Source organism: Panthera onca, chromosome D1 (assembly GCF_046562875.1).
Source record: "Panthera onca isolate mPanOnc1 chromosome D1, mPanOnc1 haplotype 2, whole genome shotgun sequence".
In the NCBI taxonomy this organism is placed as follows: domain Eukaryota; kingdom Metazoa; phylum Chordata; class Mammalia; order Carnivora; family Felidae; genus Panthera; species Panthera onca.
In genome coordinates this window covers 20,292,421-20,318,907 of record NC_138348.1, presented here as the reverse complement: position 1 = coordinate 20,318,907, position 26,487 = coordinate 20,292,421, and the positions used below count along the sequence as shown (strand labels likewise).

Genomic DNA, 26,487 nt, shown 5'->3' with positions numbered 1-26,487 from the left:
GCCTGCTTGGGATGGTCTCTCTCTCCCTCTCTCTCTGCCTCTCTCCTCTTCACATGCACACATTCTCTCTCTCTCACAATAAATAACATTAAAAAAATAATAAATAAATAAAATAAAATATAGATCAGACAATTAGAACAGTGCCTAGCTTATAGTAAGCAATTAATAAATATCAGTCATAATTAATCTTTATATTCAGGGTTTTCTAAGTATGGTTAACATAGTAAAGTATCTAATAATACAGTTGATCTTCATTTATTTTTAGACTCCATATTTGAAACGTCATCTTTATGCTAAAATATATTAGTAACTTCCAAATCAATACTTGGGGTGTTATTCAAGGACATATACAGAGTAGGCAAAAAGACAAAGAATAGAATGAATGTACACATTTCCAGCTGAGGTCTAAAAAGGTGATGCTCTACCCTCTTGTTTCAGCTCTCATACTGTAACCAGTGTCTTTTTTGTGGTCTACTAAATTCCACATTTTTCACATTTTTGTGCTTTTTGTTAGTGATTTTTCTGTTTAAAATGTTCCCCTAAATGTAGTGCTGAAATGCTTCTAGTGTTCCTAAATGCAATAAGGCTATGCTATGCCTCATGAAGAAAATATGCATGTTAGATAAGCTTCATTTAGATATGAGTTACAGTGCTATTGGCTCTGAGCCCAATGTTAATGAATCAATACTATTATGAAATGAGGTATCTTTCAGCAGAGACAGACATAAAGCAAGGTTATGTATTGATTGATTGACAACAATATTACAAGCAAAGGCTCACAGGACTCTAAATCTGTATTTCCGCCAGAAACAAACGTTCAGTATTTGCTAATTTAGTGTTAATGGTAACTTTATATAACATAATTATCAAAAATAAGAATCAATTATAATAATAATAAAATCATAATAAAATAATAACAAAACAATAATGTACTATTTCTTGAGCCTAGGTATTTCACATTTGTTCTCATGGGACAGAGTGGCTGTCCCATCTCAAATACTCTCAAACCACTGCCGCATTTGCCTGAAGTGGTGGCAGGTAGTTTTTAGTATGCTGATAGCTTTCTGCCTGAAGAAAATGAACTTCTCTGATTCTGTCTATGAGGTCTCTCCGTTACACGTGAGTGCACCTTACAAATATGAGCAAGTACAAGTCCCGCGCTCAGCTAACCAATGAGGAATAGGAGATTATAGGTACATACTCCAGCATCCCAGCAATCCTGTGGGACAATTTTGAGGCATATTACATCTCATAATTTCTCCATGGAATTTAGGAAAACTTTCCTGTAGAAACAGTCAACCATGGTGGCCAGCTTCCAAGATGGCCCCCAATGGTCTTTTCTTCCAGGTTAACCTGTCCTCTATATTCCCTTTCCATATGGATGAAGGCTAATCTGTATAATCAGTAGGATATTAAGGAAGTTACATTTCCTGACTTCTGAGGATATGTCATACTGAGACTTTAGCTTTGGCCTCCTTTGGTTTACTTACTCTGGGGGGAAGACAGCTGTCATGTATTAAAAATATTCAAGCAGCCCTCTACAGAGGTACATGTTATGAGGAACTGAGACCTCCTTCTAATAGCCAGCAGTAACATACTAGCCATGTGGGTAAACCATCATGGAAGCAAACCCACCAGCCCCAGTCAATCCTTCAAAATGACTGCACCCCTAACAATCATCTTGATTCAAGCTCATGAGAGCCTCTGAAGCAGAATTACCCAACTAAGCTATTCAAATTTCTGACCAACAGAAACTTATATGACGTGATAAACATTTATTGCTATTTTAATTCACTTACTGTTGGGGTAATTTGTTACATGTCAATAGGTAACTAATGTATCCAAACACTAATACAGATTTCATTGGCTTTATTCCTATCTGTCTCACTTTTTTTACTCTCACATGTATACTTCATAGAATCATCTCAAAAGTAAACTATATATATGTCTGTATCCTTATTTCAGGGTCTGCTTTTAGGGGAATTTAAACTTTAACTCTTGGTACTGAAAAGGCTCCTGAAAGAAAACTCTTAGGATGAGATCCTGGGATTGATCACTCAATGGTCAATGGATCCCATTTCTACTGCTAAGTGGTGTGATGGTATCTGGAAAGCTGTGATGCCATTATTACTAAAACTCTCACTTTGGGTTGATTAAGGGTTAGATACAAGTAGAAAGGGATATATTGGCTATGTAATACCTCTAATTCTTGAACATACCAAGAAAATGTTATATATATACTATACACACACACACACACACACACACACACACACACACACACACGCATACCATAGTGGAGTCAACTGGCTTTCATTAACTGTCCTAGAAGACTTGAAAAGAAATAATGGCAAGAATAACTCAATCAGTTATTCACTCTAAGTATTTTCTGAAAATCAGGAGCCATGCCCATCAGATTTTAAAGAAAATCCCATTTCCTGCAGCAGGAGTGTCAAATCAAGTACTTGATCATAAAGGTAGTAGAGCTATAAAGACTTACAACAGTGGAAGCTTTCCTATCTGAAGTGAAAGCCTTATTAAGGACATGTAATAGCCTCATATGAGGTGTATGTCTCACAAAGTGATGCTTGACTTCCTCAGTATCTACTTCTATTTCTCCTCATTGCCTCTAGACTAACAACTAGAATCAGATCTCAGAATAACACAAAGAAGCACAGTCTTACTTTGGTAGAAAATTTATTTAGCCAAGAATTACAGAACTAGTTACTATGTACCAACAATGACTAGTGAGACGGTACTGGGTTGCCTAGGAAGTATGGAATATGAGACTGCATGGAGGAATTTATTGACATAGCAGCTCTCTCCCATGACCAGAATTTAATATCCTGGCAAGGATGCTTGGACATGGTCCAAACATTAAAATGGTATGGCTCCCACAGTTTGAACAGGACAGTAACCTACAATAAATGAGGTTTTTGTGCCTGTAATGCCTTGGTATAAAAAAGGTAATAAGGAATCACGAAGTGAGCATTAGAATAGATTTATTATGTGAAACCAGTGAACCCAACAGCTGATTACTCCCTAGGACAGTCCAGAATTAACTACGTTTATGAAAACAAGAAGGCTACACCAGTAAGGGAGAGGGACAATGGCTTATTTGAAAAGTATAGTGGTGTCTGTCCTCTATAGATCAAGATTAATATAATAAACGATGCTGCCATGGATCTGGGTTCCCTAGTATCAGCGAGAATGGTAGAACTCCAGAGAACAAAGGCAAGATGGTGGCACTTAACCTTCTGAAGTAAGGTGGATAGATCACTGTAACAGGCAATAAACCTGGAATGGAAACAAGAGGGCCTTGACACTCAGGGAATTGTTGCAATAGCTGATAAGCCATGGTATTTTTGGAGATGAAACAGATGGACAGGCAACAAAGAACTACTTATTTTGAAAGCTGGTGAATTCAGTCACAGCAATGGAAAACCATGATCTCTCACCTGGCTTCCAGATTTGTGCCATTTTGAAACCCAGAACCAACCTATCAAAGATCTTTTCTTGAAGAAGGGTCTTACAGTGCATAAGCATATATATAAAATATTCTCCAAAACCTTCCCCCAAAGGTTCTACAGCCATTCTTAGTATGGAGGTACACTGGGTAAAGGAAATACTTTTCACCATTTTAGAATTGTCAGAAAAGGGGTTGATAAGATAACCAGGAGACCTGAAATGCTAGGATGACTCCCTGTTGGTGCAGTGAATGTATGCAGATTCCAGGTGACAAATAAAATACTGAGTCAGGTCTATATCACATAGAACTATCCTGTGTCTCATTTTTTTTGTCTTCTACCTGGATTTATAAGTTGGTGGGAAGGGCTAAATGAAAGCATCTAAAAATGATCCACTGGCCAAATAAATATATCAGAAGCAATATACATCCCCAGGTGGATTTGAATTGCTACCTTAAAATGTTTGGATAGGGATTAGTGTACTCAGCATATCCCCATTTGATTCATTGGAATGGCCACTTCAAGAAACAGATGAATCATGGCAGATTAAGGCTACCAGCATTTAAACATGACTAAATGATATTCCCAATCACATCTACTCTACTGAACATATCTTTAAAAGAACAGATCAACATAGGCTTGGAAGTACGTATGGGGTCATGGATCTGACAAATGTGTTCTCTTCCATCTCCAACAGCAAAGAGAATCAAAGCAGCTTTCATTCACTTGGAAAAGATAGCATTTCAAATTTACTTACTTTCATAATGGCTATGTTAAAATTCCAGCTCTCACTTACAGTAATATCCAAGGGACTAAGACTTCCCTGATAGTCTCAAGAATATCATAACTCTGGGTCCTCTATATTAGTAAAGAGGATAATGTAAAGAATGACCCAAATCTCCATTGATGAGTGAAAGACATCTAGCTCCTGGGAGTGCTGCCAAGAAAGAGCCCTCAGCTCTTAGTCCCCTTGGGAATTGTCCCTGCTAGAGAGAGCCACCTTCACCTGGTCCATTGCTCTCTTCCTGGAGTGGCCTAACTCCTATGACTGATCAGCGTGGGAGTATGAAGGCCTGACTGACTCATGCCACCTGGGGAAAAGTCTAAAGAAAAAAATTTATTGTAGCCTAAGAGTTTCTATTAAAACTGCATCATAGCCTATTACTTTCTGACCAATCAGCCTTCTTCATTTACCTTCTATGGTGTCTCTTCTAAGAGTCCTCCCTAACAAACCTCCTGCACACTAATTTAAGTCTCAGAATTTCCTTCCTTAGAAATTCAATTTGAAACATCAAAGTATTTGTTGAGCCTAGAAAAGAAAAAGATGGCAAATACTTTAGATGTCCTGTCAAAACACATGCATGTGAGAGTGTAGAATATAAACCTTATAGGGATTCAAAGAACTACCACATTCTAAGATATGCTGGAACACTGTTCTGAAGTAATACAAAAATCACTATATTTTGTATCTTCATCATTAAGGAAGATGCATAGTGTTTGGTGGGCCAATTTGGATTTTGGAGGCAGAGAGTGATTTTTAAAGCAAAAAAAAAAAAAAAAAAAAAAAAAAAAAAAGGATTCTGCATTAGATATTGGCTTTAGTAAAACTTGCCCTTCAGCTCAGGCCACTATAGACCCATTGATGCTAAAGGATCTATGGTAGATAAGGATGGCATGTGGAATCTCTAGTAAATATAACAGAAAAATTACAATAAAGATCCCTAGTGTTCCAGGGCATAGCCATGTCTTCTGCACTACTCACCATTTGAAAATCTGCTACTGGGCCTTGGTAGAGACAAAATACTACACCATGGGAAATAAAATAGCTATAAAAATGTAGCTGCCTACAATGTGCTAGGTATTCAAAGACTCAACAGTTAGAAGGGTGCAGAAGCAATCTATCATATGATTAACAGCAAATCTGGTATTCAAGCTGAGCATGTCTAAAAGGCAAAAGGAAGTTACATGTCAGATATTGTACATGCCAATGTCACATACCTATGCTATACCATCACTTCCCCCTCAGCTCACAATATGGACTTCTGGTAGTCTCCTAAGACCCTGGACATATAAGGATGAAAATCAGGCTTGGTTCATGGATGGAATAGCTCAAAACACTGATGTGAGCAAAAAGGGACTGCAGGAGCTCTGATGAAAGGAAAACCCTCCCCATAGGGAGAACATTGAGAGGTATAGAATCCTTCTATAGAATAGAGATCAACAAATAATGGCTCATGGGCCAAATATAGTCAACTGCCTGATCTTACAAATGAAGTTTTATTGAAACATAGCCATACCCATTTTTTCCATATTGTCTATATCTACTTTCACACTACAATGACAGAATTGAAACAGAGTTGCAACAAAGACTATGGGGCCTACAAAGTCAGACACTTAAATGTTTATTATCTAGCCTAACCCCTGATATACCAGAAGTGATCTAAGATATGTGCATACATACAGTATTGGGTAGTGGGAAATGGCTCAGATGGCAAGGAGGATTCTGAAAGAGCAAGATCTGATGATTGGAGACAAGAATATTTTAAACAAGAAGTATATAGATAGACTTATGAGAATAAGTACAGATTGTTCAGGTCATGCTGTCTCACTTTACAGCCATTAGGAAGCATGTACCTTGGATGGAGCACTGAATAAGAGATGGATAAATCTATCAGAGGTGGTTAACCAAACTCTTTCTGTGAATACTCTAATGCTTGCACAAAGGGCTCCAAAACAAAGTAGACATGGTAGCAGAGACAGGCCATTTTTAGATCCAATAGTATGAATTCCCTCTTAGTGAGGCTGATCTAGCAAATGCTGCTGCTGGCATGTCAGTAACAAAAACACACTGATCTCTAATACGTAGGATCCGTTACCAAGACTAAACCATTCACTTGGCAAACTTGTTCACTTTTGAGTCCCATCAATTCTGGAGGTTCAGCCATTCCTCCCCACAGGGATTATTATTTATTTGGGGTATGACCTTCTCTTCCTTGTCCACGTTTCCTAGGCCATCACCACCATCCAAAGACTCAGAGAATATTTGAATGGCTGACATAAAGTACCACCTACAATTGCCTCAGACCAAGGCAACCATTTTATGATTAAGAAGGTAGGGGCACCCGGGTGGCTCAGTCAGTTAAGTGCCCGTCTCTTGGTTTCAGCTCATGTCATAAACTTATAGTTGGTGGGTTTGAGCCCCACATCACGTTCCACACTAACAGTGAAGGGCCTGCTTGGGATTCTCTCTCTCTTCCCCTCTCTCTGCCCCTGCCCTGCTCGTATTCTCTCTGCTTCTCAAAATAAATAAATAAACTTAAAAAAAATACACATGACTATGGAATTTACAGATCCTACCACATACACCATCACTCAAATACTACTATCCTGACTGAACTTTTAAAAGGCCTTTTAAAGATTCAGCTGAGGAACCATCTTGAAGACAATAACCCAAACAGTTGCAACACTGTCCTCTAGGAGTGGCATGTACTTTGACCCAACTACATTAGATAGAAGTATCATTGGCTTCTTTCATTGTCACTCCCAGTGACTAACTTGGAGAAATTATACCTTCTTTACTCACTATTATTGGTTGAATTGTATCTACCAAAAAGGTATGTTGACGTCTTAATCTCCAGTCCCTGTAAATGTGACTTCATCTGGAAATAGAGTCTTTGCAGATGTAATCCAGTTAAGAGAGATCATTGGGATGGAGTCTAATCCAATATGACTAGTATCCTTAAAAGGAGAAGATAGTCACATAAAAGAAGAATACCATGTGACAGGGAGGCAGAAATTGGAGTTATATAGCTCTAAGTAAAAAAAAAAAAATGTTGACCACCAGTGATAGCAGAAACTGAGAGAAAGGAATGTAACAGATTCTCCTCTAGATCCTACAAGACAGCATAGACCTGCCAACCCCTTGGTTACAAATTTTAGTCTGTGAGAGGCTAAATTTAGTCTCAATAACTGTAAGAGAATAAATTTATTTTGTCTAAAGTCATCCAATTTGTGGTACTTTGTCATGGCAGCTCTAGAACATTAAGACACCTACAGTGGTAGTCTTTGCTGGATTAGAAATAGTTAATTCAGGCCAGGGATATTTCCATTGGGAGATACAGTAAGGGTCTACTGAGCCAAAACTTACTACTGCCTCTTGGTTGTTTTGGACTACTCACGTAATAGAGCAGAAAAGAAAGGAGTTAACATATTTGCAAGAGATAACCAAACTTCATTATCATGAATAATTCAAATATCTGATACATAGTGAGGGCATGGAAGAATAAGATTGGAATTAAGAGCATTCTCTGCAGTGCTTCTTGATTATCCAGGTCCAGTGACAGCTGCAAATGGGAAGGTAGCAACCATAGCCTGAGAAAAACACTGTCAGCAGGAATTCAGGTATTCAAAGGTGAATGTATAAGCCACCCCACCAGAAAAAGCAAGTCAAACTAGTATAAACACTGGCCAAAGGTGAGGGGAATCTAGAATAGGGAGTAATAGAGAGAGTTGATGAACATAAACAATGGCCTTGGGACCAGGTGCAGAGGTGAGAAGTGTAGCTTTTATGACAGCTATCCATATTTAAAATCTTTTTTAGATTTTGTGTCTGGCCACCACACTGAAGCTTCAGTGAAAGAGTGGACTTAATATGGGGCATAAGAATATCTGAGAGAGACGTATCTGTATCAGATACTATTGATGTACTACCTTACTTCTGGGTTTATTTACCTTTGCAATAAATTATTTCTAGAATGTTGACAGTGTCCTATCTCAAGTGCATGCATCTGTATGCATCTTTTGCCTGAGTGTTTAATGGCATCATGAGGAGCGTGCTCAGATGTAGGAAAGTACAAAGTCAAAGTAAGGGGGAGTTTAAGTGTCTGGGGAGGAGGAAAATGTACAAAAGGGCCCCAATCTCCATTCCCTATGGGGACCTTTCTGAGGTAGGTTTCACGCAGGTTCTTCAAGAGGGCCTGAGCAACTGTACTCCATTGGCCAATTGTTTTTAGCTCTCCAGGTCACTTTTAACATCTCCTTACTTTTATTTCCAATGATCACACTCAAGTCCTTGTCCTGTGGTCTGTATTTGAAGAAAATTTAATCAATATACTTCTCTTTAAAAGCTATCACAAGTAAACCTTTTAAAAAATTATTTTTAAAAAAGGGGGGGTGCGCCTGGGTACCTCAGTTGATTAAGTGACCGACTTCAGCTCAGGTCATGATCTCACAATTCGTGAGTTTGAGCCCTGTGTTGGGCTCTGTGCTGACAGCTCAGAGCCTGAAACTGCTTCATATTCTGTCTCTGAGCATATTCTGTCCCCTGCTCATACTGTCTCTCTCTCTCTCCCTCTTTCTCTCTGAAAAATAAACATTAAAAAAATTACTAAAAGCTATCAGCAGCTGAGTGCAATTACATTTTATGGACAGGTAAATAAGAGTCAAAAAAGTTAAAGAACCTGACCAAGATCACACAGTAGTTAATGGAAGACCATTCTAATGGCTACAAATCTTTAGTTCTTCACATAATATCTTCATAAGATTGCCTCCTTCACATGCCATTTAGGTTATTTTATCCAATTCAAATAAATATATACACAATAAAGGAAAAACCCCATACCCATGCTATAAACAGAGAAGGACCATAAAAGTTTATATAAGAAAATTGATCTCTGATACATCTAAAGGCTAATGACCTCTACATTCTAATGATATGAGGTAATTCTAAAAGACTTTTCTTCTTGCTTCAGGCGTTAGCTGCTCCCATTCCTCCAACTGCCATTTTGCTTCAGCTGAGCTGCTCAAAACTGAGTACAACTTTCATTCACATTCTCATCCCCACCATGGAGCATGCCATTAAATTCATGGCTACCACAGTTCTGAAAACTGTAACATATTATAAAGGCATAGTCTGTGAAATCTCTCCATTGAATTGTTTACTTCTAAAACATTTCTTAGTTTTCAATGCCTAACTTGATAAGAATGCACTTATCTCTAGATATAACATTTGTCAGCCAATAACCTAGGAAAAATTTATGTATACATTCCCAGTTTTAAATGCAACATTTACAATGCGCAGTGAAAAGACAATGCGCGGTAACAGCTATGAGTTACACCACAGATACAATTGATGGAAAATCAGAATCACAGTGGGCCTTTTGAAAAGCATTCTGAGCATCAACAAAGGGGATGTGGGTCTCAAAGTTGCTGGTGCTGAGAGGCATCACAGTGTCATTCACACCCAGTGTGAGCCATTTTCTGCCATCCTGAGCTTGTCCTGAGTAGATTTCCACAGAATCTTTTATGCTTAGCACTTGTTTTGACAAAAACTGTTCAGTGACTCCCCACCCACACACAATGAATATTTTGCTAAAGAAAAATTAGCAGAAAAATTAAAGAAAGAATTAAAGTGAAGGAGAAAAATAGAAGAGGTGTTATTCCATAAAAAAGCAACTTTTAACATAATTAATACACTGGTGATCAGAAAGTGATGTTTTAATTTTTTTTTAACGTTTATTTTTGAGAGACAGATATAGAGGATGAGTGGGGGAGGGGCAGAGAGACAGGGAGACAGAATCCGAAGTGGGCTCCATTGAGTTGTCAGCACAGAGCCCAACGCGGGGCTTGGGCTCATGAACCATGAGATCATGACCTGAGCTGAAGTCAGACATTTGACCGACTGAGCCACCCAGGCGCCCCTGGAAAGTGATGTTTTAAGCATCTTCTATTCAAACAACACAGTTTGAGCCTTAAAAAGGTCGTTTGTTTTAGTTACATTTTAAGAAGTTTGTAATAGATTTTGGATTGATCCCATTATAATTGATCCCATTTAAAATATGGGGAAATTGGGGCTCCTGGGTGGCTCATTTGGTTAAGCGTCCGAATCTTGATTTTGGCTCAGGTCATGATCTTATAGTTTGAGACTGAGCCCCATATTGGGCTCTGTGCTGACAGCATGGAGGCTGCTTGGGATTCTCTCTCTTCTCTCTCTGTCCCTTCCCCACTCACATGCAAACTCTCTGTCTCAAAATAAATAAACAAACTTTAAAATAAAATAAAATGAAATGAAACAAAATATTATCATAAAATAAAGGGAAACTGACTCCCAGGAGCTGTTTGCATGCTGAATGTCTAATTTCCTGGAATGAATTACTGGTGACAGTAATTAAGTATCTATCTATCTATCTACCTATCCTTCTCATCTTAACAAAAATAACCTGAGGGGGCTCATAACACAGAAAACATAAGATACCATAAAATTAAAATTACAACATAAAAATGAAAATCCTAGAAACATCAAGAAGATAAGCATGCCGAACATGAAGGCCAAGGTAGGATCATCACCTGTATTTCACTTTCCTAATATGAAAAATAATGAAGTATAATTTTGGAACAGAAAAAGAACATTCCAAATACAAATTTTAAATGTTATATTTCATATGATCTTTTATATAGGAGCTGATTTACAAAAAAATATGGACATGATGTGGATATGACTTTTAATGGTAAAGACCCACATAAATAGCCAAGAATATGCTGCTAAAGCACAGTTTCCTGATGACAATTTAGTGAATGGTTAATATGATATGGACTCAATTGAAAAATGACAAAATATAAATGTAAGTGATACTGTAAAGTCTATTCCTTTATTCCTTTAGACTCCTTCTTTTCTGTCTCTCCCTCTCCCTCTCTTTGTAAGTACCATTTCTCAGGACTAAAGTTTGAATACAGTACAAGTGGGATACAGGGATGTACCTACTCTGATGAAAAGAAAAATCCTAATATTCCATGTTGGTGGCTAGGACAAAAAGCTGCTGAGACATTATTGGCACTTAAACTGAGACTAAATCATAATCCCAACCATGTTTTCCTATACAATCTTCAAAGGAAGATCTCCTCCTGCATACTTCTTGAATGACCTTGCACAGTCTCGACATCTGATTGACAATCAATAAATATCTTTTAATTGATTCCATCCCAGATGAGGAGTGGCATTCTTAGCCATTCAAGTCATTACCTTGAGCCAACATTCAGCTGATACTACTGTATCAAGAACAGACTGAAGTCTTCTTGATGAATAGGTTCCTCTGCTAGCTAAGTTAACCAAAGAGAGAATAAAAATCATAATGAAGGAATTGGTGCAAAACCTGGATTATCTACTAATTACCATTGCACAGATATACATACATCATGTACACTTAGAGTTGAAATATTTATAAGGCCTACCTTTGCTTTGACTGTGGAGACAATCTATACATAATTGATCTCCCTCCTATTGGCATCAATTTTTTGCTATGTTCTAAATAAATGTCTATGAGTTATTGAGGGATTTACATATATACTTATTACATACATATACAATATATACATATATATGTATTTATTATATACGCTTATATATTATATATGTATGGTATATATTTTAGTGTGTGTGTGTGTGTATATATATACATATATATGTATATATACATATATATACACATACATACATACACTAAGTCTCTGGCCTACTTAGCGGGTATGATTGAACAAGTAGCTGTTGTTTTTGTTCTTTTGTTATCCCTGTATAATCCATTCACTGAAGAAACAGCAAACATCTTGCTGAGGCCAAGATCTATGAAGTCTTAAGCAAAATAGCCAGAAGGTCAATTTGTTGAAACTGTACTACAGTAATATCCCAAGCAAGTATATTGCAGTTGCATTATTTTTTTTTCTCACGAAAGTGATGGTTATGTGCTTTGAACTATTTTCCCAAATAAGATAAACAAACATAGAACCATCCATAAGAAAATAGGTCATCGTAGTTTCATAGATTGAATGTGCCTCATTTGTACTGCCTAAATGGAGTCAGAATTGTGTCAGGCCATTGAATTTGCTTTGATCTGAGGTTGGCATCCACAGAACCAGAGAAAAAGTCAGGAATCTACTCTGAAACTGCACAGGAAGCTGAGGGTGGGAGGCTGAGATAATCCAATGTTCCTATAGGGAATCCAGCCTCCAAACACCAAGAAACCACATGCCCACATACCTATGTGTAAACACACAGATGTATAGATATACATACACCTATCGATCACTCTATATATCTATATCCACATAATTGCCAAGTATTTAGAACTAGGATGGATAGGATATAAGTGGGGGTGGGGGGGGCATAAGTAATCAGCAAGTAAGTGAAGTGTATTCCAGGACTATAAATTAGTGTTACAACTTATTTCACGGGGTTGTTTGAAGCATATGTACTAAGTTTAGACAGCTCATTTGGCTAGAATAAAAGCAAAATAAAAAATATTCCCTTAATATATCTGACATCAAACCCCTAGAGAAAAAAATCTTTCTCCTTTCTCCAGTGATGAGATTGGGGGCAGCTTACCTCTATCCATTTATCTGAACAGTATAAGAAGCATAAGAGAAAGTGGACAAGGAAAATAAAGTCACTTTATTCCTCCCCCCCACCAATGGATCTTTGAGATGTCTAATTGTGCAGTCTCCATCACAGTGGCTGGCCCTACTCTAGCACTTGTCCTTACTCCTTCCTATATGGCTTCCCTTCTTCCTGCAAACATGGAGCTGTGTATACACATCCATCTGGATTCAGACCAGAAGAATGATGAATCACTGCCTAACCTGCCTATTGCTTTCTTCTCTATTTTCTCTAACCTGAGCTCTTATCCCATCACCAGAATAGAAAGAGGAGACAGAGGCCACTCGCGAATTTTGTCTTTCATAAATCTTGTAAACCAGACCAGGCTTCAATTGTCCCCTCTGATTTTTCAAGAACTCTATGAATCAAACATCACTTGCTCAGGGTTGGATCCCTGAGGGCTACCCATGGCTAAGTCCTTTGCTTTCTAGGACAGCAAGCACAAAAGAAGGCCACATGGGGTCAAGGCCCTTTGTAGCCAACTCATCGCCTTTTCCTACGAAGCACAGCTTTCAAAGACAGAGTTCAGGAGAGAGGCCATCAAGGGTAACTGAATTTGTTCAAAGAAACACAACCACACGTTTGCTTTTTCCCAGGGGGTTGCAAAATATTTGCATTTGTTGAGAAGAATAACTTACAAACACAGAATTCTGTAATTCTTCAGTGTGCTATGGAGAAAAATGTCACTCTGTTATTGTACCCTACCCTCTGACATAGACAGATCAGGTATAATTTTGGTATTTTGATAGATGAGAAAATCGAATCATTGACAGTATAAATAATTGAATCACCATGTTACAACTTTCAATAGGGAGGCTAGGTCTAGAATCCCAAATCCAGAGGTCTTTTCACTACACTACGCCGTATGACCAAGGTCTTTTTTTAGCTGAAACCCATTCTTCGTTTACTTTCATTTTATGAAATGAAACTAACAATCCAGAAGGAAGTATACAGTGTCAGAATTACCTCTCTCCCTTTGTTTTTCTCTGCAACCTTATAGTTACTATTTTTCCATCTTTTCATGAGACTCAAAATAGGATCAGGTTATAAAGGACAATATTCTCCAACCATAAGAAATAATCTTCTTAAGGGTACCAGGAGTGCAAATACCATAAAATATGTGTATATGAATAGGATGGCTTCCTTTTCTTGACAGGTATCCTCCACCCTTCTGCCCCACTCTGGGAGTAATTAAATCGCTAATGTGCAAGGAATGACCTCTGTGCCATGTAGGCAAGTTTTAGGCAATTATTCCTATAAAATGTTTATGAAAGAGATGTTGGAGACCAGTTCTCATATTCTAGGAATCTGATGTCTCAACTCAAACAGTAAAATGCAAGCTGCATAGAGTCCTGGATATCATCAGACTGGGATTCCTGATAGACCATGGTCTTAGGCACCATGCTGCATATCCGCCATTTACTTGCCTCTCCAAATATACTTTCCATACTTCTCCCCACTCTGTGCCTGGGAGGCTGCCTATATGGATTGATCAACACGTTCTTCAGACCTCTGCTTCTGTTTAGGTTTATCCAGTGAAAGGCATCAGCAAGAAACCAGAGGATCGGAGGACAGTGAGATTATAGCATTATTTTGCATCTTCCTTCCCATCGTGATCATTCTACCAAAACTTTTAGTTCCTGTCAAGCAGCCATTTACTGGTGGCCACTCTTTTTCTGGGTTCCAGCAATTGCTCTTTCTTCTCTGCCTTTCAGGCCTGGGGTAGTAACAATGAGATTCCATGTTACAACTCTCAGATAATTGGAACTCCTGATTCGTGTCTTTGTAAATAGTCCCTAAACTAAATTCTTCTCAATTTAATTCCGGTGTGTGTGTTATGTTTCCTATTGACATTTTGACTAAAACAGACCAGTTACTTTATCTCTCTGAACTTCTTTTTTCTCACTTACAAAATGGGTAAATAATGTTTACCTTGTATGATTCTTGTAAGAATCAAAATTTATTGTCGATAATAGATTAACAAGGGCTATTTATGTGTCGGGAAATTAGCTAGGCTCTAGAAATCCAGCAGTGAATAATATAGATAAAGCATATCATTTATATATTGCTATGTAACAAACCATCCTCAAAATTCCACAGCTTGAAATAGCCATTTTACTTACTCATGAATTTGTGGGCCAACAATTTGGGCTTGATACACCTGGATGATTTTCAACTGACTCCACCTGTAAATACTCATTGTGATGGCAGTCAGCTGGTAGCTGGACTGAGGCTGCATAGTCTAAGATGGTCTCATCTACATGCTGGATATTGCTGCTGACCTCTTCCCCATATGGTTATTCAACCCCAAGGAAGCTAACTTGGCTTCTTCACATGGTGGCCTTAGTTTCAAGAGAGTGAGAGCAGAAACTATAAGGTCCTGAGCCCTAGACTCAGAACTTTTAAAATGTTATGTCTGCTACATTCCATCTGTCAAGGGAAGTGAGAAGCCCAGCTGAGATCCAAGGAGACGAAGACACACACTCCACCTTTTCCTGGAAAGAGCAAGGAAATCATATTTCAAATGGGAGCACATCCTGGGTTGGAGGAACCTGAAGCCAGTTTTTGCAATCTACTATAAAAAAAAATTCTGTAGTTCATAGAACGTACATCCTGCTGTGCAAAAATCCTGTATAATATAAGGTACAGAATTCATTCATTCATTTAACACCGATGTACTGAGTACGGGCATTGAATGCTTGGGATACAATAAGCCATAGTAGTTAATCACAATACAAAATACATAGAAATATGCATTCATTACAGACCTGCTACTTTATCTCTAGTTGTAGTCAGACATCATCAGTCAGAAAGTAAACTCCTTGTAACCAAGATATAAAAATCCACACGTCAACTATGGGAAGAGATATATATATATATATCTGATATATATATATATATCTGATATATATATATATATCTGATATATATATATATATATATATATATATATATCTGATAATGGTAGTAATCACATCTCCTTCCTTTCCTGCTATTAACACTATTGCCAAGCCATAAATTAAAAAACAATGTCTTGACCCCACACTTTTGGATATCTGCCAAAATTGGTGTTGGGACCATGCTTTTGTGCCCTCCTTCTCCTATTCCAATTGCACAGGTTTATATGGGCAATCTGCCACTATCAGCAAAAGGGCATCATATTTCCCCACGTTCATTCTCCTTATGAGGAATTTATAGAGTGCCAAGTTTGTCTAAGAAGTCCTTGTGCCATTGCTCCCCTAGATATCTTATTAGTAAGTAGAAACTTTTTAGAATGACTCCTAATCATTATTTTGTTTATGAAAGAGCAAGCAAAATAGGAAGTAATGGGGTTCCTTTCCAAATACTGGAATGAGTGTTAATTGGATTCTATTAAGACCTCTACCACCCATGACCTCTATTCTTCCCCAAATCTGAATTCATGACAATATCTGCCAATTTTGCCCTCTGGCTGTCCTGCAAAATACATTGGCTCAGAAGAGTTGTGGGGAATGTATATGAACTACACATAATCCTCACCCCCACTAAATGGTCCCATTTGTCTCATACATCTCATGCTTAAACCATTCTAGACTTCCTACCTTTACCAAAATGCGATTGCATTTTCAAGCCTTTCCATCCTGCTATTTTTTCTGTCTAGAAATGTTTTGGGTGTGCCTGGCCAACTCCTTCTTTCCCTTAAAATCTCAGCACAAATATCTTCTCTAAATCTGTGCTCTATTCACCTAGTTCAAGAGGACTCATTCAACACTTGGAATATAACAGTATATGTTGTACACATTAGTCACTGTCACAACGTGTCAATTTTATTTTCATAAATGTTTCTTTTCCTCATTGGGAAGCCATCTCTTAAGGAAAGAGATTTTTGTTTCATGTTTTTTTCTGCATCAGTGCCTGGCCAAACATGAGTGTACCTTCTATATTGAATGGGATTAGAATTCATTTTAAGTTTGCTTTTAGCTTGATACCTAATTTACCAAGGTCTCTATTCCAATATGTCCATAATGACTCTTGGGCTAGAGATACTCAGTTCTCCACTTGCACTCGATCAGCTCATTCCATTAAACACAAAACCAATCTGGAATAGCTGCTCTAAGAAATTAAACTCTACCTCTTTTCATTAAAAAAAAAAAAAAAGCAAAAAGAAAGAAATCCTAAAAAAAAATTTAGAAACTCTCTAGTCTTCAGGGACACTATTCACATATATTTATACTTTTTACGAAGAAAAAATAAATATTTTTTTTTTACAATTAGTCTCATAAAACTGAGTCTGTCACTGCTAAATGCATAGCTGTACTGCCTCAGTACTTGAATAAAAGGAAAGAGAACTCAGAGTTCTTAATTCACCTTCTTCATAAGGGTGAAGGTTACATTTTTTTAAGGAAACTCCTGGGAGTATTTCAGATAGAACATTTACTATTTATTTAGCGTTCCAACTGCTTCCCCTGAAGTCATTCTGATTTGAAGGCAGATGCAGTCTATGAAAAAGTCCGTTGCTGGACATTTGAAATCCTTAACATATTTCTCTGTCAAATCTCCCCTTTGTAAAATATAGTTAATTTTAAACAAAGGGGAAAATAGGTCTTAAATGGAGCAATAAAGACCCAGATTTTTATTATCCATCCAAGAATTCATTCAATCAACAGGTTTCTTGGAATAATCTACTAAAGAAAAACATTAAAGAGAAAATTTACTTTAATATATAGAATAAAATTAATTTTATCTTGCAATTACCATATGGGTCTATTGAACACTTTTATTTATAAAATAACCTGAAATTATGAAGAATGAAAAGGATACAGTGGACCCAAATAGTAAATAGGGATGGATATTTTTTCCTAGAATAACAAAGTTTAAAGTTGCTTTTGCTCATTGTCTTTGGGTTTTTTGTTTGTTTGTTTGTTTGCAATTATTTTTTTCCTGTAGGGATGGATAGACAAACAACTGTGTTTTTAATTTACTATGAAAAGTTCTACCACTAGATAGAAATTTAAGCTAATTTGCTCTTACTTTTGATTTTTAGGATTGCATTTAAAATTTTTATTTTGATGTATAATTATGTATATTTACATGATTCCAAATTCAAATCAATAAACAACTCTATACCTTTCCCCTTCATTCTATTCTTTCTTTCCCTATAAACATTTCAAATATATCGTTTATCTTGTTTTAAATTTAAACATACATATTAAGCATAATATACTCTAAGTATACATATAATGCCCCTCATTCTTAAATAACCAGACCCATAGATTGTATACCAGTTATCTATTACTGTATAACAAACCACTCCAAATACAGTGGCTTTAAATAGTAATCATGCGTTTGTTCATGTCAGTTGTCAGCTTGACCTCTCTTTCCATGTGATGTCTCATCCTCAAAGAGGTTAACCCAGGCTTTTATACACAGCAGTCTCATGATAGCAAGCAAGATTAGAAGCTATAATGCCTTTTGAGACTTAGGCTGAAAAGGCTTACAATATCTACCGCAGTTTTTCGGTTTAAGCAACTTCCAAGACAACTCTAGATTCACAAGGTACAGAAAAAATTTTACCTCTTGACAGGAGGAGTGGCAAAGATACACTGTATGGAACATGCCTACAAAGATAGGCATGAGAGTTATCTGTTCTCAAGACCTGACTTGTCCTTCTGTCTGAAAAGGGTACAATAAAGCAACTCATCAGCAAATGCAAGTAATAAATATCCTGGGCACTAGTCAATCATACTAGCAACTAGTCTGCCTTTTGGAGGAGGAAACACAGAAGACATATGGAAAAGGGGGCAGAGGTTCCCTATGAAAGTGGATTTATTTGCTGCCTAAGCCTCAAACTCAACTGTTTTCTTCCACAATGCTCCAATTTTATGCAAATGACCCCCTGTCCCCATGAGAATCAGGGAAATGACCTCACCTCTAGTTATTCTGAGTTAATCAGTGAATGGCCTTCGTATGGTAACTCTTATCCAGTCCTGGTTTGAGACATAAATTGGCCCAATCACACTAAAGGAAAGTGCATACTACGTAAAATTCTTCTTGGCAGGAGGTCTCTCTCTCTTTTGCCCCTGCTGGACAGGAAAAAGAATTCCTTTGGTCATGATTTCATCTGCAAAGCATTTTAACATCATAAAAGAAACCAGCTTTAGAGGAAGCCAATACTGAGGACAGAAGATTGGAAAGACAGTAAGAACCCAGGCCCTTTGATGACATTCTAAAGCCTCTATTCCATTCAACACCTGGAGCTTACCCAGCTGGACTTGCATTTATGCAAGATTTAAATGTTCTTGTTGCTTAGCACAGGTCAAGGTTCTTTTTTTACCATTTCACTTTGGATTTTTGTAATCACTTCTACGAGGATTTGAATTTAGAAAACTGTTTTCACACTTATAACATACAACATTGATGCCCCTACACCAGTGAGAAAGGTACTAAGGTTCTGGATGCTATTTTAGAGATAAAGAAACTGAGGCTTAGGGAATGTTTTTTTTGTTTGTTTGTTTGTTTTTTAAATTTTTTTTAATGTTTTATTTTATTTTTGAGAAGAGAGAGACAGAGCATGAGCGGGGGAGGGTTAGAAAGAGAGGGAGACACAGAATCAGAAGCAGGCTCCAGGCTCTGAGCTGTCAAAACAGAGCCTGACACGGGGCTCGAACTCACAGACGGTGAGATGGTGACCTGAGCCGAAGTCGAAAGCTCAACCAACTGAGCCACCCAGGTGCCCCTGCTTAGGGAATGTTAATAAAGCAAAATGAGATAACAAATGGAAGTGTGTTGGACCAGATCCAGAGCTTAGAGGAGAGTTATGATAAATATTAGTCTCAGGAAGATATCACCATTTCCCAAGGATTTTACTACAACATTCCCAGCCCAAAACTTTACTACCAAAATTTGTAGAGTCATGGCTCAAATTCAAGTTCTAAATCTTTCTGACCAGGCCATAGTGGCTTTCTACTTGGTATTCATCCAGAGATTCTTTGGTGAGATCAAGCTTTTGAAGGAAACAGTGTTTTGAGACACAGAAAAGAAGTATTTTTTGCACACTGGAAGGGCAGATCTAGAAAAAGACGCTTCCATGGACAGCATAAGGGTAATATGTGTGCAGGTATAAAGAAGACAATCAGAGTAACCTAAAAAGAAAAAGAAAGGATGACAAGTTTAAAGCAATGAAAAATCCTGAAAAGAACACTTTTGGCATCAAGCAACCAGGTTTGGAGTCCAAAATATCTCTTGTAAATTCTCTTTCCAAGATAATGTCCTTGTGTTTAACATAGGGTAACAGCATTTACCCAGAGATATTAAATATATATATATATATTATAATATATGGATATATAATAATATATATAATTAATATATATAATATAATTTATATATATATATATTATATATACGTATAAATAATGTGGCACCTTAGCACAGGCTACATTTCTTGTCTGGTGCTCCATAAATGTTACTGTAAAGACCTATCCTGGTGAGACTGGGTCCGAGATTTATAAATTCTTGCTAGAAGTGTGTGTGTGTGTGCGTGTGTGTGTGTTTGGGTGTGTTTAGGGATGGACTTCCATTTTATAGCTAGACATATTTCTCCTGCTTTTTTACAAGATCCTGATTTCAACTTTTGCACAATAACTTCCTTTATATTTTATAAAAAATATTTTGTGTATTCAATAATAAAGCAAAGCAAAAAGGAAAGGAAAAGAGAATTTTGAGATAATGGCCAGCTAAACTACACTGCACAGTGTATTTCTTTTTTTCATGAAAGAAAGAAAATGCACCTTTCCTAAATAAGGGTAAACCTGCACTCTCTCCATGAATACATGTAATTTCTTGAGAGATCTGCATGACCTAGCTATTGTTACCTGCTGACAGAGGAAGTGCTGAGAGGTACATCCTTACCTCATGATGTATAAAAAAATCTGGTAGGGAAGACTGAAGTCCTGTCTATATCGTCTACTGAAGTCTTCCATGAGTTATTCTTCTGGACTGAATAACTCAGACTTTGGGAAATGTCCCGCACTGGGAATATGATGTTCTAATGCCCTGGCCAAAGACATTTGAGGGGGGCAGAAGGAGTTGTTTTGATGAAGACAGTGAACATTTTGGCAACCATCGTGGACAAGGGAAACATTTTGGTAGATTCAAAAGCAGAATCTTCTACACCAGATGGGTTCAAGAGCATTTCCATTTATGCACACTTTTGTCCATTCAATAAACATTTACTGAGTAGCAACATGTACCAACAACTATTCAGTTTTTGGAATATAGCAGTGAACAAGACCCCTCTTAAGGAGCTTTACCGCTGGTTGGAGATATAAGTAGTAAACAAGTAAAACCAACAAATAAGCAAATTAAATGCAGGTAATGATCACTACTATGTAAATAATATTTTCTGTGACCAAGGGAGGCCCCTCTGAGAACAACATCAGAGCTGATGTCTGAATAACAGGAAGAGGCAGAATAATGGCCCTAACAAAGATGTCCACACCATTGTGCTCAGAATCTGTGTATAATGTGACCTTACATGGCAAAAGAGAATTTGCAGATGTGATTAGAGTTAAGGACTTTGATGTGGATAGATGATACTGGATGATACATGTGGACCCAATGTAGTCACAAAGTTTAAACACAGAAGAGGAAGGCAGAAGAGTGGGTGAGATGGATGTGAAGTGAGGACTGGACCTGCTGTTGACAGTTTTGAAGATGGAGGAAAGAGGCCATAAGCCAAGGAATTTTAACAGCTTCTAGGAGCTGGGAAGGACCTCAGCTGACCACCAGGAGGAAAGCAGGGACCTGAGCCCTATAGTCACAAGGAACTGGACTGCCACCAACCCTAATGAACAGGAAGTGGATTCTCCCCTAGAGCCTCCAGAAAAGAATGAGGCCCTGCAGACAGCTTGATTCTAGTTTGGTCAGATTTGTACTTGACTTCTGACCTACAGAACTATAATAAACATGTGCTGTTTTATGCCATGAACCCGGGGTACTTTGTTCTAGCAACAACAGAAAACTAATCTACGTGCAAAGACAAGAGGCACACACATTCGACTGTGGAGACAGAAACACACAAGCCCTATGGTGGCTGAGCTGACAATCAGAAGAGTGACAATCAGGACAGAGTTTTGCAATACTTAGACACTCTCCCAAATTCTCAGACATGGTAAATATATTTTATGCCTCACAATCAGTTGAGATACAGGTGTACACCATTATGAATTGGAGAAAAAAGAATTACCATGCAGACTTGCAAAATCTGGATATATGGGTTTTATTAGTAACCTTTTATACTTGGAATTCACAGTGAGCCTCTGAGACAAGAGTTTGTCATGTGGTAAGCACTGGAGTTCCAGAACGGAGATCTTAGGCATAAGGAACTAGCCCGAAGAGTCCATTTGTAAAAGCATCTGATAAAAGAAAACAGATGAAGGCATCGCTCCATCAGTGTAGCACATAGCTATATGATCCCTGGTTGGGGGAAGGGGGACATCTGACAATAAATGAAGAATGCATGGGGTGGGGGCGTGACCCTGGGCAGAAGAGGGTTGTTTATGGTCCTGAAAGAGCTTTTCTTATTGCAAGAGAGGGAAGAGCCTTTTTCAGGGAAGATGCCATTAGCTTTTTCAGAGGGGACACTGACCCAGGCAATTTAACCACCTTTCAGAAGCAATCTCTCTGCTTTTCTATTTTACTGTTTCATTTCAACTTTTCTCTTTTTCTCTAAATTGTGTAGCCAATTGCAAACATGTTTCAAGGAAAGGGGAGAATGGATGGCAGCCTGTTCTCTAGCTTCCACCCATGAGCTGCCCCTTTGCTGCTTTTACAAACTACAAGCTTCACATCGACCAGCTGGGAAATGGCCAAAGTGAAAAGCTATTTGCAAGCAGGAAGCATCCTAGCTGTCATTATTAACTGGAGGCAAAGGCAGATGGGACTTATGCAAGGGTATGGGGAGGGAAATAGACAAGCGAACACAATAAGGAGCAGGTGTGGACACTGCTTGCTGAGAAGGGAGCTGAGATGAATAGAAAGAAATGCAGGCAGCAGTGCTTTGGACACATCTGGCACAGAATCAGGATAAAGGCTGAGAGGACTACCTGGGATGGTGCAGCATCGTGGTTAAGACTCCTGGCATTGTGAAGCCTGGGAGTGAACACGTGCACTGCCACTTTTTAGCTGTGTGACCTCAGCGATTAATTAACCTGTTGCATCTTGGCTTTAATCTTCCACACCTTATTGGAATATTGTGATGATTACATGATGTTGCATATAAAGTGCCAGGCACCTAGGTGCACTTGGTAAATATTAGTAGGTGCTATTACTATTCCTGATTGATATTTTTTAAGGGTGGGTAAGTCCTAAATGACTTTTCATTACTTTGCTACAACCAGGAAGTGAGTAGAACCACATACCTCTCCCCAGAGGAGACACATCAGAGAATTAACAGGTGTTACAGCTGAAACGTACTCTGGAGATCGTTGTACACAATCCTTTTAATTGACAGGTGGGGAAACTGAGGCTGAAATGTTTTTGTTCAAAGTTACAAAGGTAGTAAGGGACCAGGCAGGCACTTGAAGGCTACGCTGTCTCTCATTCCATGACTGTCTAGTCAAACAGTGTTTGTTGGTTTGTTCACCTGATTTGAAATCATTGTCTTATGAGACCAAGACAATGGAAATTTCATACAAGTCCCCTCATCCACCAGCCCACACTGCACGTATCCCCATCTGGATTACATTTGTGTGGAGTAGATTCTGTCTCCTACTTCTCCATATTTTCCATGTCTCCAGGTCAAAACTGCTGTGCATCTCCTGAATCACCAACCCCAGTGGAATCACTCAATACCAACAGTTACAATATTTTTTGGGGAAAAAATGTTATTTAGAGGTTAGAAAATATTGTAACCAACCCACAGATGGTTTTGTTTTTCCCACACACAATGCTGTAAACCTTTGAATTCAATGATCTACTCTAATCTTTTATATGCTATACGATTCTTATTCTTAGGCTCAGCTTTATTCACACAAGTATGTGTCAGGCTGGCCACTGTCGATTGTATTTAGTGACTCCTAGTATGTATCTGCCTTTGCTAATAGAAGAACTTTGTACTTGCAATAAAGTCTTCTATTTAGGCATTTCTATTACATTAATAGGAAGTTCATATAATTTCTAAGAGTTTAAACTTCTGGATTTAAGCAAAGAGCGTTTCCTTCCCCTAGTTTAATATGTCCTCCTGGCCAGAGTTATAAACAGTAATCTGGGTGTTGCTGTAAAAGCATGTTAACCACATCTACAATCAGTTGACTTAAAGTAAAGGAGGTTATCTTAATTGCATGGGAAGGCCTCATCCAATCAGTGGAAAGGGATTAACAGCAAAACTGAGGTTTTCATGAAGAAGAAAAGAAGAAGGAGGAGGAGGAGGGGGGGGGGTAGGAGGAGGAGAAGGAGAAATTCTGCCTCAAGACTAAAGCATCATCTCCTGCCTGAGTCTCCAGATTTCAGGGCTTAAGTCTTTCCAGCTCTCACAATTACATAAGCCAAGTCCTTGAAATAAATCTCTTTTGAAGGGTCTGTTTCTCTGGGAAACCCTGACTGATAGAGGAGTCAAGCAAAACATTAGCCAATGGTTCATGAGAGACATTACCAAATGTTTTAAGTCAGGTAATGCTAGCTGCTAAAACAGGTATTTGGTGCATCTCTGCAGCTTAACTCACTGGAAGATTATTTCTCACTTACATAATGAGAACCAGTAGGTAGGGCTGAAGGAGACAGATCCAGGATAGAAGGGCTTGAAGCCTGTGTCACCTCCATAGTCACTTGGACATCAACATCCAGCCAGAAGACCAGAGAAGAAAGAAAGTGGAGGATCCTGTGAAAGATTTGATGAACTAGGATCACTTCTACACACATTCCATTGGCCAGGACTTGGTCATATGGCCATTCCTACATGTAAGGAAACATGAGCTACTTGTTTCCCAGAAGAAACTGAAAATGTGCTTGACAAACAGCCACTCTTTGTCACACAAAATTATTGTTCGAGAAGCTTCTTGGAAAACATCATGTATTCTTGGTAGGACCAGCCTCTTTGATAGAAGTTTTGTGACTAACTTGTTAAGTATTGTGGTGTCAATACAGGAACAAAAATAGAAAATGGAAAAAAATTTTAAAAAGAAAACAGAATGAGATGGCAAGAAAGCAAAGTGTGAGGCAGGAGACAATTTAAAACAGCAATTAGAGTCTAATTAAACCCGAAGTTTGGTATCATTATCAGAAGTTAGGACATAGCTAATTATGCTGAAAGCAAGTTTCAGTTCAGGCTATAGTCATTCAATAAGGGAATCTTTTCTTCCCAGTAGAAAACACTAATTTTGAAAAACACTTAAAAGATTCTCAATAATGGATGGCATGTATGTGTGTGCATTTTAATCTCTTTATCCGTATTGTCCATGTGGTATTTAGTCTTTGTACTTAAATCCACAGTAATTGTTTGTGGTAGCATGAGAAATTTTTGCCTCATTGATTTTCCATAGCACTGAAATGTCACATTAGCTCGAGGTGAAAAGCTAATAGGATGTGAATAATGATAATAATAATCAGAATGATAATAGAAAGAATCATACACCTGAATGTACATTAAAATCCTCTATTGCATCTCAGGACTCTGGTGACATTTCAAACCCAGGAGAAGAGAGAGAAAATAGTTTATTAACACTGTGCTCTCTGGAATCTCACTGCAACTTTGGCTGCACATTTTGGCATGGATGACAATTTGCAGAATGAATGAATGAGGACCAAGCACAACGTACTATGTGTTCTCCCTCAATTTTACTCCATTTCCAAGTATAGTTTATTAATGTTCAATCTTCCACATTCCCGTCTAGGACACACACCTACACGTATAAATAGGCATTTGGAATTTGTCATATGCATAGGGTCACTAAGTAAATGCACTCAAGTTAGATATAGCTTGGAATCCCAGGGAGGCCAATTATCACCCAGCCATCTCAGAACATTCACTGAGTCTCAAACATTTGCTCAAGGACACTGGCTTATGCTACTAATTATTAAAAAATGAAAATGAACGGAAGATTCTCAGATCCTCTGAGCCCATAGTAAGTAACACAGTACGTAACAATATCTCACCTCACTTTTTAGGTATTCTAACCCCCTGCTGGTAATTGCAGATTCATAATTATAAGTAAATGAATCTATTATTCTATTACTCCAGAAAGTCACTTCAGAACCCAGACACCCTCTCCCTCTGTGGCCCAGACTCTGTTTAATTCCACTGTGATAGCCTGCCATGGAATTCTAAACTTTTATTTTGTAGCACTTTGCCACTGATGACTCTTTAACAGATTTTTTAAATAGTTGCTTAATGTCTGCCTCCTCCTCTACACTGTATAGCAGGAAGCTTCCTTATGCCATTCAGTTCTGTGTCCCCAGGAAACAGAAGAGGGCTAAAAGACAGAGTGGTTCTCAATCAGTGAATGTTCATTCCATGACTGACCTCAGAGTGCCTCATTCCTCCCTATGAAGGACCTATAACACTTTTACTTTGCAGATTGAATTTTACCTTACTATTACCTTTTAGAACCTGCAACTGCC

At 38.0% G+C, this 26,487-nt stretch overlaps 1 long non-coding RNA gene across 3 annotated transcripts in view; it reads right to left on the bottom strand.

The window, feature by feature from the left end:
• Positions 1-26,487, bottom strand: part of LOC132661653 (uncharacterized) — a 731,817-nt gene that overhangs the window by 247,895 nt on the left and 457,435 nt on the right. The window lies entirely within an intron of this gene.